This window comes from Paramormyrops kingsleyae, chromosome 24 (assembly GCF_048594095.1).
Source record: "Paramormyrops kingsleyae isolate MSU_618 chromosome 24, PKINGS_0.4, whole genome shotgun sequence".
In the NCBI taxonomy this organism is placed as follows: domain Eukaryota; kingdom Metazoa; phylum Chordata; class Actinopteri; order Osteoglossiformes; family Mormyridae; genus Paramormyrops; species Paramormyrops kingsleyae.
The window spans coordinates 26,964,135-26,977,049 of NC_132820.1; the positions used below are offsets into that span (position 1 = coordinate 26,964,135).

At 45.8% G+C, this 12,915-nt stretch overlaps 1 pseudogene; it reads right to left on the bottom strand.

The window, feature by feature from the left end:
* Positions 1-6,272: 6,272 nt before the first annotated feature.
* On the bottom strand, positions 6,273-6,452 carry LOC140582523 (U2 spliceosomal RNA; annotated as a pseudogene).
* Positions 6,453-12,915: the final 6,463 nt, after the last annotated feature.

Here is a 12,915-nt window from a genome sequence, read left to right on the forward strand (position 1 = left end):
GGCTAGTCCAGAAGAGTCTGGTCCAGAAGATAAGGATGAGGTTTTGGCTGGTCCAGAGGATGAAGATGATGCTTTGGCTGGTCCTGAGGATGAAGATGAGGCTTTGGCTGGTCCAGAGGATGAAGATGAGGCTTTGGCTGGTCCAGAGGGAGAGAGAAAGAGTTTGGCTGGTCCATAGGAAGTTGAAAATGGTCTGAATGGTCCAGAGGAGGAGGCCGAGGGTCTGGCTGGTCCAGAGGAGGTTGAAAAAGGTCTGGATGGTCCAGTGGAGGTTGGTGAGGGTCTGGATGGTCCAGTGGAGGTTGGTGAGGGTCTGGCTGGTCCAGAGGAGGTTGAAAAAGGTCTGGATGGTCCAGTGGAGGAGGATGAGTGTTTGGCTCGTCTAGAGGAGGCTTTGGCTGATCCAGCGATATTCCTGGCCTGCCGTATGAGTTTGTTTGCCATCTGTGATGGCCGAATCCTTGCTGCCTCATTCACCCTTTTCTTCTTTTGTGCCTGTTCTGCCTCTTTCTTTTTCTGCAGATGTTTTTGATATGTTTGATACGATGACAGGCAAGACCACCTTAATGGCTGGTCTATTGTCATTGTCGATGCTGTCCACTCCCTTGCTTTAATCGTGGATTTTACAATTGCAAGGCTCTCATAAGTTTCCACATTCATGGAGCATCTGTCTGCTTCAAGAATATCATCCATGAGATTAAATGATCCCTCAACCAGGGGGCCTGTGAAAATGCTAAGTAGTGCTTTGACCAGCTGACCCAGAATGGGAAATCTCACACCTCTCTCTGGATTTTTCATGGATACAACTCTGCTCCACCAATCTACATCAACTCGGCCTTCTTCTTCAATGTAGTTCTGGGCACACGTTACCAGGTCCACCTCTATTTGGTACGCCCGTATCTCTTCCTCCACCTGACCAATCTCTTCTGGTGCGACCACATTAGGCAAGGCCTCTCCTGATGTGATAAAAGCCCCACAGATGGAGTCATCTTGAATCAGAGAGGGAGTGAGTGCAGAAAGTGAGGTGATTATCTTGTTGTCCAGAGGAAGGTTTTTGAGAAGGAACTCTGATGACTTCATGAACCCTTCTCTGAGAGAGTTGTAAATGTTTCTCACCCATATCAGCCTCTCCACACGGGCCTTGTTTAGTGCCGAGTAGCAGTATCTTCCAACAGACAACCTTTTGTCTTATAGTTGCAAATCTTTACTCCGGACATCAACCTTGATGATATCCTTTGCGCTCAGTGGGATGGCTTCCGGCTTCATAAATTTGCTGAGGAGCTCTCGAACTAGGGCCACCATCTCCACGTGCAGCAAGTGCGCCATTGGTTTTTCATGTTGCATTTTTTTCAAAAATCCCTGAAATGTTGAAAGTATGCCTGCAAACGTTAAAAAAAAATTATTTTTATTTGACATTTTCACATGTGTAAAAAAACCCAACAAGAAAACAGAATTAAAGACAAGTTGCATACAGTTCAAATAAATAGCAGTGTGTTTTAAAAAAGTGAATAAAGTATAAATACTTTTAATAGCTTTTATTTCCATATATCAGATGTAATGGAAAAATTACTCCAAATCAAATTATTAATGAATTTGACCAGGTCTGCAGTTTTTTTTACTGGAAGCAAAGGAAACAGAATATGAATCTGTTCCCAAAAAAAAAATAAAAAATTGCAGTGTTGAGATTTTTCAAACACTTTCTGTTAAAAAACAGATATATACTGTATTCCATTTATACAAAGTTTCTCTGTTAAATTACGTCACATGAGTCAATAAACAGTTTTTTTTTGTAATTGTAATAAAACATTTCTGTAATTTAAAAAAACAGGGAAAACACTGTCAAATTCATTGGCAAAAACTGTAAAAAAAAATATCTTTTTTACAGTGTAGTACATGTCAATAATACATTAAAATTATTGCACGTTTTAATGTCATTAAAACTTGTGGTTTTTATTTTTATTGGGGATGTTCTTATACTGAAGTGTTGACAGACAGTTATTTGGTTAGTAAATCCTTCTCAAACAGGTTAGTTTAGTTAGGGTTTCAAATCTTATATTTATATTTCCAAAAATGTCCCTGACCGCTAAAACGGCGGTGTAATTTGCCGGGGTTTCCACGATAAAATATGTTGAGTGGTGAGAGACTGGCGATGCGAACGGAAATCCGGGACTAATCAATACGGACAGTTTTCTTTTTAATACGGCGTGAACCCGTAATAAACGGGACGGTAGGCAGCCCCCCCCCCCTCCCCCAGAATACTGAGTGTGGACGGGGGCTGGGAACCCTTACGGTAATGTATGGTAAAATGTTTAAGTAATTTGGGGCATTGCTTTCGGAATCAGGTAAATGTTTCAAGCTGACTATTACATTTTTAAAAAACAATGTTGCATAGAATAAAAATAAAATACTCTTAGTTTCATCAGTGTTAACACAGTTCTTGGTAGCATTCATCTGGGTTTTCGCTTGTTGTGGAGCGCTGTTGTTTCCTATTTGATGTTAGTTATAATTTGGTGTCATTTGCTGTTTATTGTGCATATGGTGTATTGGGTCATTCCATGTCAAATCGTCACACTTTCGAACCTCATTGTCATGGATTTTAATGAAACTTGGCATGCTGATTTGGTCACATGAGTAACTCATGAAACTGAAATTGGGCGAGTCTTGGATCAATATTGTGGGAGATTTAAGCGAACAAAGTTTTAACTTTTTCTGGGGGAACTATGACTTTGACTGGCTATATTTACCTTAATATAAGCTGCACAGAAATGGTCCTCATATTGTTTTGAAGCTATTGTCCAGCTCGATCATGTGCCTTAAAATTCAATAAGAAAAAAACCTATATTTCAAAATTGATCAATTTTTTAATAAAGCTAGCTAATAATATCATGAACATATCCAGAAAATTTGGTCTTTGGTTTTTAAGTCGTTGCTGAGATATCTTGACGTAAAGGTAGCGTCACACAGTTTCATATCACTAATGGGCCTTTTTAATGGCAGCCAAACTGTCAGTAGCCCTAGAAAGGGCTACTTGGGAAAATAAGGAGATATCAGAAAGGGGTAAATTTGAGGGGAATGCCTCTGATGGTGAGATGGAGGGGGCAGAGGCTGCTATGGATGTAATGCATATGGTAAATGGAGGTGAGGAGAATGGATGTGAGGTGGGAGTGAATGTGGAGGAGGTTAAGGGAGAAGGAGAGAAAAGAGAGGGAATGTTTTGGGATATACTTTGTCACAAGGAGGCAGATCATTGCTGGAAACCATTCAGGAAGAAGGATGTGAGGAAGAAGAAGAAACTGACGTGATGTTTCAGGAGGCACAAGACACTGAGGATGCCCAGTTGGACAGATGGCGTCCATGTGGCTGGTGTAAGGTGGGGTAGGAAGCTTCTGAACCATGTGTTGGGCTTTAGGGCACTTGTGTATTGTGCTTGTTTGTTACAAATGAAATAATTAAGCTTATAAACTGAACATAATATATTTTAAAGGTACATGTTTATATCACTATCTACGTGTAAATGGAGCAGACACAGGAAAAATGTACTGAAGACCCTTGAAATGATATTTATTCCTGATGTGAAATTGCTGTTTTTGTTTTAGATTCCAAAGTTAACCTTTTATTTAATTTATCCCTTTTTCCCAAATAAAATGATGCATTTAGTTATAATCTATATTATTTTGATTTGGGGTCAGAAGTTCCAAAATCACCAGGTAAGTTAATTGATTTTATGTGTTTTAACTCCTAGACAGATGTAAATGATAAGCTCTATTTTTAAATAATTTATTGTCTTTTTTTTTTTTTTTTTTAAATTAAAAATAGGATCCCTCATGGACCAAGACTTCAAGGGCATTTGTACAATTCACCTGTAACTGGATCTGCAGTCTTTTTCTCCCCACACCCTCTGCTTGTTCCCTTCTTCTCTTTTGTCTTCACTCCAGGAGAGCTCCTCAGACATCTCCAGCCTGTAATTCCTGGGAAATGCCACCTGCCACTCACCCTTGGAGGCGTAGCCCATTCTCAGGATCTCATACGTCAGCATTCATCACAGAGTCACAATGCCTGCAAACATCTGGATAAAAGCAAGAGCCCGTTTTTTGAAACGTACACATTAAATTTTCCTCTCTTTACCATTTTATTCTTTTAAGCTTCATTCTGTTTAATTACATTTAGTATGGATTAAGGCACAGGCCCGGAGGACATTCCCCCGGAGGACATGGAGTGGGACCCTCCAGTTCTTGCCCTATGTCCCAGTCCGTGGTGTCAGCCCCGTGACCAGAGTTTCCCCAGCCGAGGAGGTTATCGCCGCGACAACGGCAGGGTCAAAGGAAAACTGGTCGGGGGCTCGGCTCCAGGAGGAAAAATCTGGGGTATGCTTCCCAGACTTACCGCCTGATCCCGGCTCGGTCCAAGGGGGTCTTTCGGGGGACCCCATCCATTGGTTCCCGAAAGGAACCACCTGCGGTTTCCTCCGGCACTGGTACTGGCCTGTGCTTTTGTTCTGCAGGGTCCAAGGTGTGGTCCGGTTCCTGTCCTGCCTGCTCCTCGATGCCCTCCGGCTCTGCCGACCCCTCGCCGTCTACCGATGCTGTTCTTCCCTCGGCTGCCGCAGACAAGAGGAGCTCGTCCTTCTACAGGCCCAGACAGGACTCCGAAGGTCCCCCTGGCCGCGACCCTTCTGCGGCACCTCGGAGCTTGATCTGTAGTCTTGCTTCCCCGTGGCTCTCCCTGGTTTCACCTCTTAGCCCGATTTCACTCTTCCAGCCCCCACTCCAGTCACTCTTGCTTCCCACTTTAGGTTCCCCCTGGCTCCCTCTCCTGGCCCTATTCTTGTTGCACATTGCTTGTCTGGTTGTGTCCTGCCCTGTCTGTCCTGTGTCACCTTTGGTCCTTTTGGAGTCCAATCCCTCCCTTTGTCTCCTTCTTCTGTTTCCTTTGTTGCCACTTGCCCACTGACACCCGCTGTTTGTCTTTTGGTCCCTAGTCTGCATCCCTGCCGGGTTACCTGGCCTGTCATGAGTTGTGTCCTGGCGGTTTGTCTCCCCTGCTGTCCTTGGTTTTACCCTGGTCTGTGTGTCCCCTTAATGATGCCTTTGCACCAGGAGGGCACAGGATTGGGGGATGGGGGGGTGTTACTGTCATGGCCTGCCCGTCCTGTCAACCTTACTCTCCAGTTCTCCTCCCTGACGTGGCCCTAATGAGCCACGCTTGGTCTTTATTAGTCTCACCTCATGTTCCTGTCCTTCTGTCAGTAACTACCAGCTGCCTTGTGTTTTCCCATTCCTTAGTTTGGTAAAGTGCCCAGGCCAATGTTCTCCAGTTCTGTCCTTGTCTGTTTGCGTCTCTGTGCCCAAGCCTGCCTGCCAGAAAAACTCCCCGCAAAGGGGGTTCTGCCCTACAGCTTGCATTTGGGTCCTACTTCCCACCGGTCATGTGACAGAGGAATACAAGGTTAGTGCCAGGCAGAAATTAATAGCCTATCTTTGATTTTGCATCCATTTGGTAACTTGTTGAAGTTATCTGATAGTTCTCTCGATGCCAAAGACATATGATTCTTGTGTGCGCATTATGCATATCCAAAGTTAACGCATGTTGTGTTTATCTTACGCCGTACATGACTCATTGTCGTTATGGACAGTAAGCACTTTATGTCAGTTATCCATTGCTCCTTTTCGTTATGCTATACAGCTGCTTTATACATGTGGAGACTTATATGCACACACATTTTTCACATTCCACTACTTTCACACATTTTACTGTCATCGTACTTCTCTTCTGATGCCATTTTATTTATTTGTTTGTTTATTTGTAACCTGGTAACTGCACACTGAATCTTCTTATATTTGTACAATGACACCAAATCTTATTTGGTAATCATGAATTACCAAAACCTTAAATACACAAGGATAGACTCAATTATTGCTGAAAAAATCTACGCAGAGATATAAAAATGTAATATTCTCATCAAAATCACATGCACAGCAAAAAATGTAGCCAGTAACTATATACTGCTCTTCCAAAAAAACAACCTTTAGGTTCAAAACGATATCCATCGAGAAAAAAAATATATCCTCCTTGTATCGACAGGAATACTTTATCTGCATTGTAAAATAGCATAAATAATTTATGACAAAACAAAAAGCTTTTAAATTTACTGTACATGATTGTTAGCAAAATCAGAAATGTCAGTGTGGTAAGATCATGTACTTTATATAGTCAGTCAGTCAGTCAGTCAGTCAGTCAGTCAGTCAGTTCTGCCTTTCAACAATAGGGGGCAGTAGAGGTGCACCGTTCCCGGAAGCACTGCAATACCGGGTCGAATAGTGGAGCGGATGGGGCAAGCCCCAATTCCGGCTCCCTGTTCCAAAAATCCGTTTAATATGTGGTCCCCTCCATAGGGGACGTATCAGATATTAAACTGATAAAACAGATTTTTTTTTTTCAGATCCAAATACTTTATTAAACAGTTCTGCACAATTATGTACATCGACACAAACACATTAAAACATATAATAGAAACTGCACTTAAAAAACTGGCACTGTCAACAAGGGAATTAAAAACATTTTCCTACTAAAACAATGATATTCAGAAATAGTCATAATATAACAGGCTGAAATTTTCCCACATCATACAAGTGAATGCCAATACAATAAGACATTACTGAAAATATTTTAAAATAGTATTAAACAAACTATCTGCAGAACCATTCACCATAAAATAAGCAAAAAAAAAGCAATAAAAGCAACCAATATATTTACACACCATTAAAATCTAAGTAAACACATATGGCCATTTATACAATTAAAATGTCATCTCAAATGCATGCTTTTGATGCAAGATGAGCATCCTGGTTTCTTTTTATGAGCCCAAGTTATTTATGGCAAAATTAGGTTTTACAGGGGATCGGTAAATAACATGTTCGTGCAGTCTAGTAACATTCGGGGTGAATCATGGACGATTGATCTGAATTTCAGGACGATCAGTCCACATACGATCAGAATTAATCCACAATTACAACTTCCCAGAATATTATAGTAAAAGGATTAATTCCATGCCACGTGGGTGACGTAATCGTCCGTGAATTCATCCTAATACATGCCCCCATTGTTGTAAGTGGCATATTCATCCCGCAACCTTCTCTCCAGCTGCAGAATGGAGAATTTCTTCTCCATCCTGCGCTGCTTGCTATACTGCATGGAGAAGGTTCGGATCCTGTCCTTCACACTCTCCCACCATTCGGCCACAGAGGGGAAGGTAGGCTTGTCCTTCTGCCACTCGGAGAAGTGATCTAAGAAAAGGTGTCTAAAATCGCTCTCCTCCAGGATCTGCAGGTTCATTTTCCAATAGCCGCCCCCATATACAGGAGCGTCTATGGAGGCAGTGGCCTCCACTGCCAAGTGGTCAGTGGGCCACTGTGGGGAGAGGGACACCTTTTCAAAAACAACGGGGGGTGAAGCTAAAATGTAGTCGATGCGACTGCTGGCTCCGCGACTATTATGCCAGGTGAAGCCCGGCATGCTGGGGTTGCATGTTTTAAAACCATCCACAAGTTTAAAGGAATGAATAAAATGGCGAAAATGCCCTGAGCTGACATCCTCTCTACCCTCCAACGCGATGTTAAAGTCCCCTCCTAAAATCAAGTGTCGATCTGTGACACAGAACGGGGACAACTCTTCAGAGAGAGTTATACGGGACGAGGCCTCCACTGGAGCGTAGATGCATATGGCCCGGAGGCGCTGTCCCCTCCATGTGGCGTCCACTCCCAAAACCCTGCCTTGAAGGACGGTAAATTAACTTACTTCCTCAAAGGCGCGGTCGCCAAAAAGAATCCCGACGCCTGAGGAGTGGACACCACCTACACTCCAGTAGGATCTACCCCTCTTCCATTGTCGTGAAAAGAGAGCCTCGTCCCGCTGGTCCCGGAGGTGGACTTCCTGCAGAAAACAAATGCTGAAGGGAAAGATGCCAGCTGATTAAAAACCAACGTGCGTTTTAAAACGTTCCTCAAACCCCTGACATTCAAAGTGACAATATTAAAATTGGCCATGAAATATTAAAATGATCAAATACAATTAAAAACAACAAACTAATTAGACAAAATGTAGATATTAAAGGAATTCAAACAGAAAAAACAGACCATAAGATAAGCCTTTATGCAGATGACGTATTACATTTTCTTAGGAATTCTCCAACCTCTCTTCTGAAGACAATATCACTTATAGATAAGTTCTCATCTATATCAGACTACTCCGTCAACTGGAGCAAATCAACAGTTTTGCCTTTGAATTGTAGTTTCCAAAACACAACTACTACTCCTTTACAGTCAGGTAACCTTAGATACTTAGGCATAAATTTTTCCACCAGACTCTCAGATCTAGTACAGATGAATCATATTCCTTTGTTAAAAAAAAGTGGAAGAGGATCTTGTGCAGTGGAAATCTCTACCTTTATCACTCATTGGAAGAGTTGCCACCATTAAAATGACGGTCCTACCTAAAATCAATTACTTGTTCTCAATGATCAATAATAAACCCTCTATGGCTTGGTTTAAATCACTAGACTCAAGCATCTTGTCATTTTTATTGAAGAACAAACCATCACGAATTAGCTAGAATACTCTGCAAAAAGCCAAAGGTAATGGTGGTCTAGAACTACTGTACCAAGTTTCTATCACTACTTCTTAGCCAACAGACTGCAGTATATAACAAATTGGATCAAATCAAGCCCGGTAGATAGTCCATGGCTGGACTTAGAACAAGCAATCTGCGGAGAAGTAAAATTGTCTGATCTGCCTTTTATAAGTGTTTTAAGAGCCTTAGTATTAACACCTCATTAACAGCCTGGTGGGAATTTTTTTTAAATAACTAGGTCTCCACTTATCCCCTGCAAATTAACACCCATTTGGAACAATCCAGATATTTGCCGAAAAAAGATAAAATTGAGCTTTCCCTTATGGCATGATAAAGGGATTAGAAATCTTGAACATGTTATGCAAAACGGGAAATTGATTTCATTCGACGAACTAGTCTCAAAATACGGAATTAGCAACAGTAAATTTCTTGAGTACCAGCAATTCAGGCAAGGTTCAATCTTAATCAGTTTAACTTAGAAATACCTCCATGGGTGCTAGAATTTTTAAATCTTTCTAGCCCCAAATTATTGCAAAAAATGTATAAGTTATTGTCAAAAATGGATGACTCAATTTCCCTCCCAACCTCAAAATGGGAGCAAGATCTATCCATCGATCCAGATCAAAACATTTGGAAAGAAATATGTTTAAACACCTTCAAAATGACTAAAAACCCCAACTTACAGCTTATACCATACAAAACTCTGCATAGAGCTCATTATACAGGACAAAGGATGTTCCAAATGGGCCTTATACACTCAAACCTATGCACCCACTGCTCAGGTAACTTTGTGGAGAACTACATGCATGCCATATGGTCCTGCACACCGGTGCAGAAGTTCTGGCAAAGGATATGTGAAGATCTGTGAATTTGGTTTAATTGCTATATCCCAACCTCACCTACATTGTGCATTTTAGGTGATGCAAGTGTATTAGATATGGGCGGCTAGTGGCTTCTTGGAGCTGGGGGGGCTGTGGCTGCCATCCTGTGATGTCTGGGTGTCTGCCCTGGCTGGTGGTGTGGGGGGGGGCTTGGGCGGGTGCTGCCTGGCAGTCATGGGGCGTGGGGTCTGGGGTACCGGTGGTGACGGGGGCTGGCCCTGGGATGGGTGGTTGGCCTCTTCGGTGCGGGCTTGGGTGGGGGGTCTGGTGCCCGGGGCCTGGCCGTTTCCTCGGTGGGTGCCTTCCTGCGCGGGGGTGGCCTGTGCTCCCTCCGGGGCACTGCCGGGGGGGGGGGTGGGTCAGTCCGTGTCAGGAGGTCCAGCCTGTGCTGTGTGGGGGGTGGCATGTCTCGAGCCCGGGCTGGTCTGCCACTATTTGTCGTCGAATGAGTGGGTGACTGAGTACGGGCTGCCCTTCGGGGTGGGGGGGGCTAGCTCTTGGCGTCGGCACTGCTCCGGGATGTTGTCGCCGGGGGCCTCGGGTCCGCTCCTTCCCATGTAGCGGTGGGGGGCTGGGGTGCCTACTGAGCCAGCTGGCTCTCTTCTGCCAGGGGGTAGTAATCTCCCCCCTGCTATTATGAATCCCAGCCCCTCTCCTCCTTCACTCACACAACATGCCACGCACACATGTAGGATCTCGGGGTGGGAATGTGCCGCGCACGCACTGATGGGGCCATTCACATGGCCTTACTCGCTGTGCGGCGCGGCCCTCTGCCTCCCCTTGTTTTAATTGCACTTTAGTCATCACATATCAGTATACACACAGGGCCTTGGGGGGTGGGGGCACTACTCAGAGGTTGGTAGGTGGGGCCGCTGAGGTGGCCTCACTCACCTCTTCACTGCTGCCCGCCCCTCAATTTTACTCACACCATATACATTGAGGGTCTTGGGGGGGTGATGGGGAGGAGAGCTGTTTGTAAGCAGCGCTCCTCCTCGCTTCCCCCGTCAATTTTAAATCCATCTTAAGTTTCTCAACAGTCATACTCATCCCTTACATCACATACACTCACATGCACCAACACATGCATCCAACACTCCACCTCTCACACAGGTGCGTGGGGGAGGAGAGTGGGCGGGTCTTCCTACACCCCTGCTCCCTGCCCGCGATGGTGGGGGGGCACTCGGGTAGTCGTCCGGCTGGCGGCGCCCTGGGGTTGCGGTTGGCGCTGGGGGTGGCGTCCGTTCCCCCGCATGGTGGAGGTTGGTCCGGAGTGGATGGGCTTATGTCTTTTTGTCTCTGTGTATGTGTCTGTGTATGTTGTGTGAGTGGGTGTATGGTCTATGTGTATGGCTGAGAGGTGTGTCTGTGTGGGCCTGGGTCCGGGGCTAGCTGCTCCTTCCTGGGCGTGGCTGCCTCCTTGGCATGGTTGCTGGCCCTCCTCCCCGGGTGGTGGCCTGGGGGGGGCTCGGGCCTCTCTGGCGCGGGTGGGGCTCTCTGCCGGGGGCCGGCCGTCTCCCGGCCGCTTGGGGTCCTGGCCCGTGCAGGAGCGGCCGTCACCCTCGCGGGGTTGCCTCTGGTTCTCGTGCCCTTTTGGCTGCGGGGGCTGCGCCTGGGACCTCCCTCCTCCTCCTGCTGGGGTGGGGACGCGGCTGTCGTGGGAACGTGGGGCCTTGGCTCTTCCGTGGAGCTGTGTGACGGTGTGCAGTCGTAGGTCAGCAGAGTAAAGAGGAGGGGGCTCAACACACATCCCTGAGGGGCCCCCATGTTAAGAATGATGGTGCTGGATGTTACTGCCGACCCGTACTGCTTGTGGTCTTCCGGTAAGGAAATCCAGCAACCGGTTTCACAGTGAGGTGTTGAGCCCCAGCTGGACCAGTTTTTGAGTGAGCTGTTGGGGGATTATAGTGTTAAATGCTGAACTGAAGTCTATGAACAGCATTCGGACATATGAGTCTTTTTTATCCAGATATGTGAGTGCTGAATGGAGTGCAGTGAGGATGGCGTCATCGTCGAGTGGTTGGGCCGATACGCAAACTGGAAGGGGTCCAAGGAGGGGGGCAGGACAGACTTAATGTGCTGCACGACTAGTCGTTCAAAGCACTTCATTAAGATGGGAGTAAGTGCAACAGGGCGGTAGTCGTTAAAGCAGGAGGGAGATGACTTTTTTGGGACTGGAATAATGGTGGTGGTTTTGAAACAAATGGGGACGATAGCCTGGTTGAGTGAGATGTTAAAGATGTCTGTAAAGACATCAGTGAGTTCCACTGCACAGTCTCTCAGTACGCGACCAGGAATGTTGTCAGGACCCGGAGCTTTGCGTACGTTGACCCTGCTGAGGGATCTCCTCACACTGTCTGGGGACAGTCATCACCTGGTCACCAGGAGAGGGAGGGGTCTTCTGTGCACTGGTGCTATTCAGCAGGGAGATGGTGCTATCACAGGTCTGTGGTGGGGGCTTGTAATCTGTGATGGCCATAGGCTCCATGTGTCTCTGCTGTCTTTGAAGCGATGGGATATTCCTCTGGAGTACTGTCTCTTAGCCTCTCTGATGCCACGGGACAGGTTGGCCCTAGCTGTCTTCAGGTTTGCCTCATCTCCAGCTCTGAAGGCAACGTTCCGAGCTTTCAGCAGCCTGTAGACCTCCCCTGTCATCCATGGCTTTTGGTTGGCACGGACAGTGATGGTTTTGGTAACTGTTACATCCTCAGTGCATTTGTTAATGTAGGCTGTAACAGTCTGTGAGTACTCCTGGAGGTCAGTGGTGTTGTCGTATGTGGCAGCCTGCTTAAACATACTCCAGTCTGTGGTGTTAAAGCAGTCCTGTAAAGCCTCTGAAGACCCTTCCGGCCACACTTGTATCTGCTTCCGAACCGGTTTGGTGACTTTAATGAGCGGTCTGTAAGCAGGCATTAGCATGACAGTAATGTGGTTTGAGGCACCGAGCTGGGGGAGGGGGAAAGCCTTGTAAGCTCCTCTTTGGGTGGTGTAAACAAGGTCCAGTGTGTTATTTCCCCGTGTAGGAAAGTCTATGTGTTGCTGTATTTTGGGAAACACACTCTTTAAGTCTGCATGATTGAAATCCCCAGCCAAGATGATAAAAGCATCTGGGTGGGCTGTCTGCTGCTCACTGATACATGCTGGTACAGTTCATTCAGTGCCTCCCTCCTGTTGCTGCCATTGGAGGTGGGAGGGATATACCCAGCAAACAACAGTATAGCTGTATATTCCCTCGGTAGATAGAACGGCCGGCACTTAATAACCATAAACTCCAACACTGGTGAACAGTATTTGCAGACCGCAACAGCATCGCAGCACCAGGCGTTGAGCCATGTTTCCAAGAACACAAAAACACAACAGTCCTTTACATTCCTCTGAGATGAACATAGTAGTCGGATGTCGGCCAGTTTCT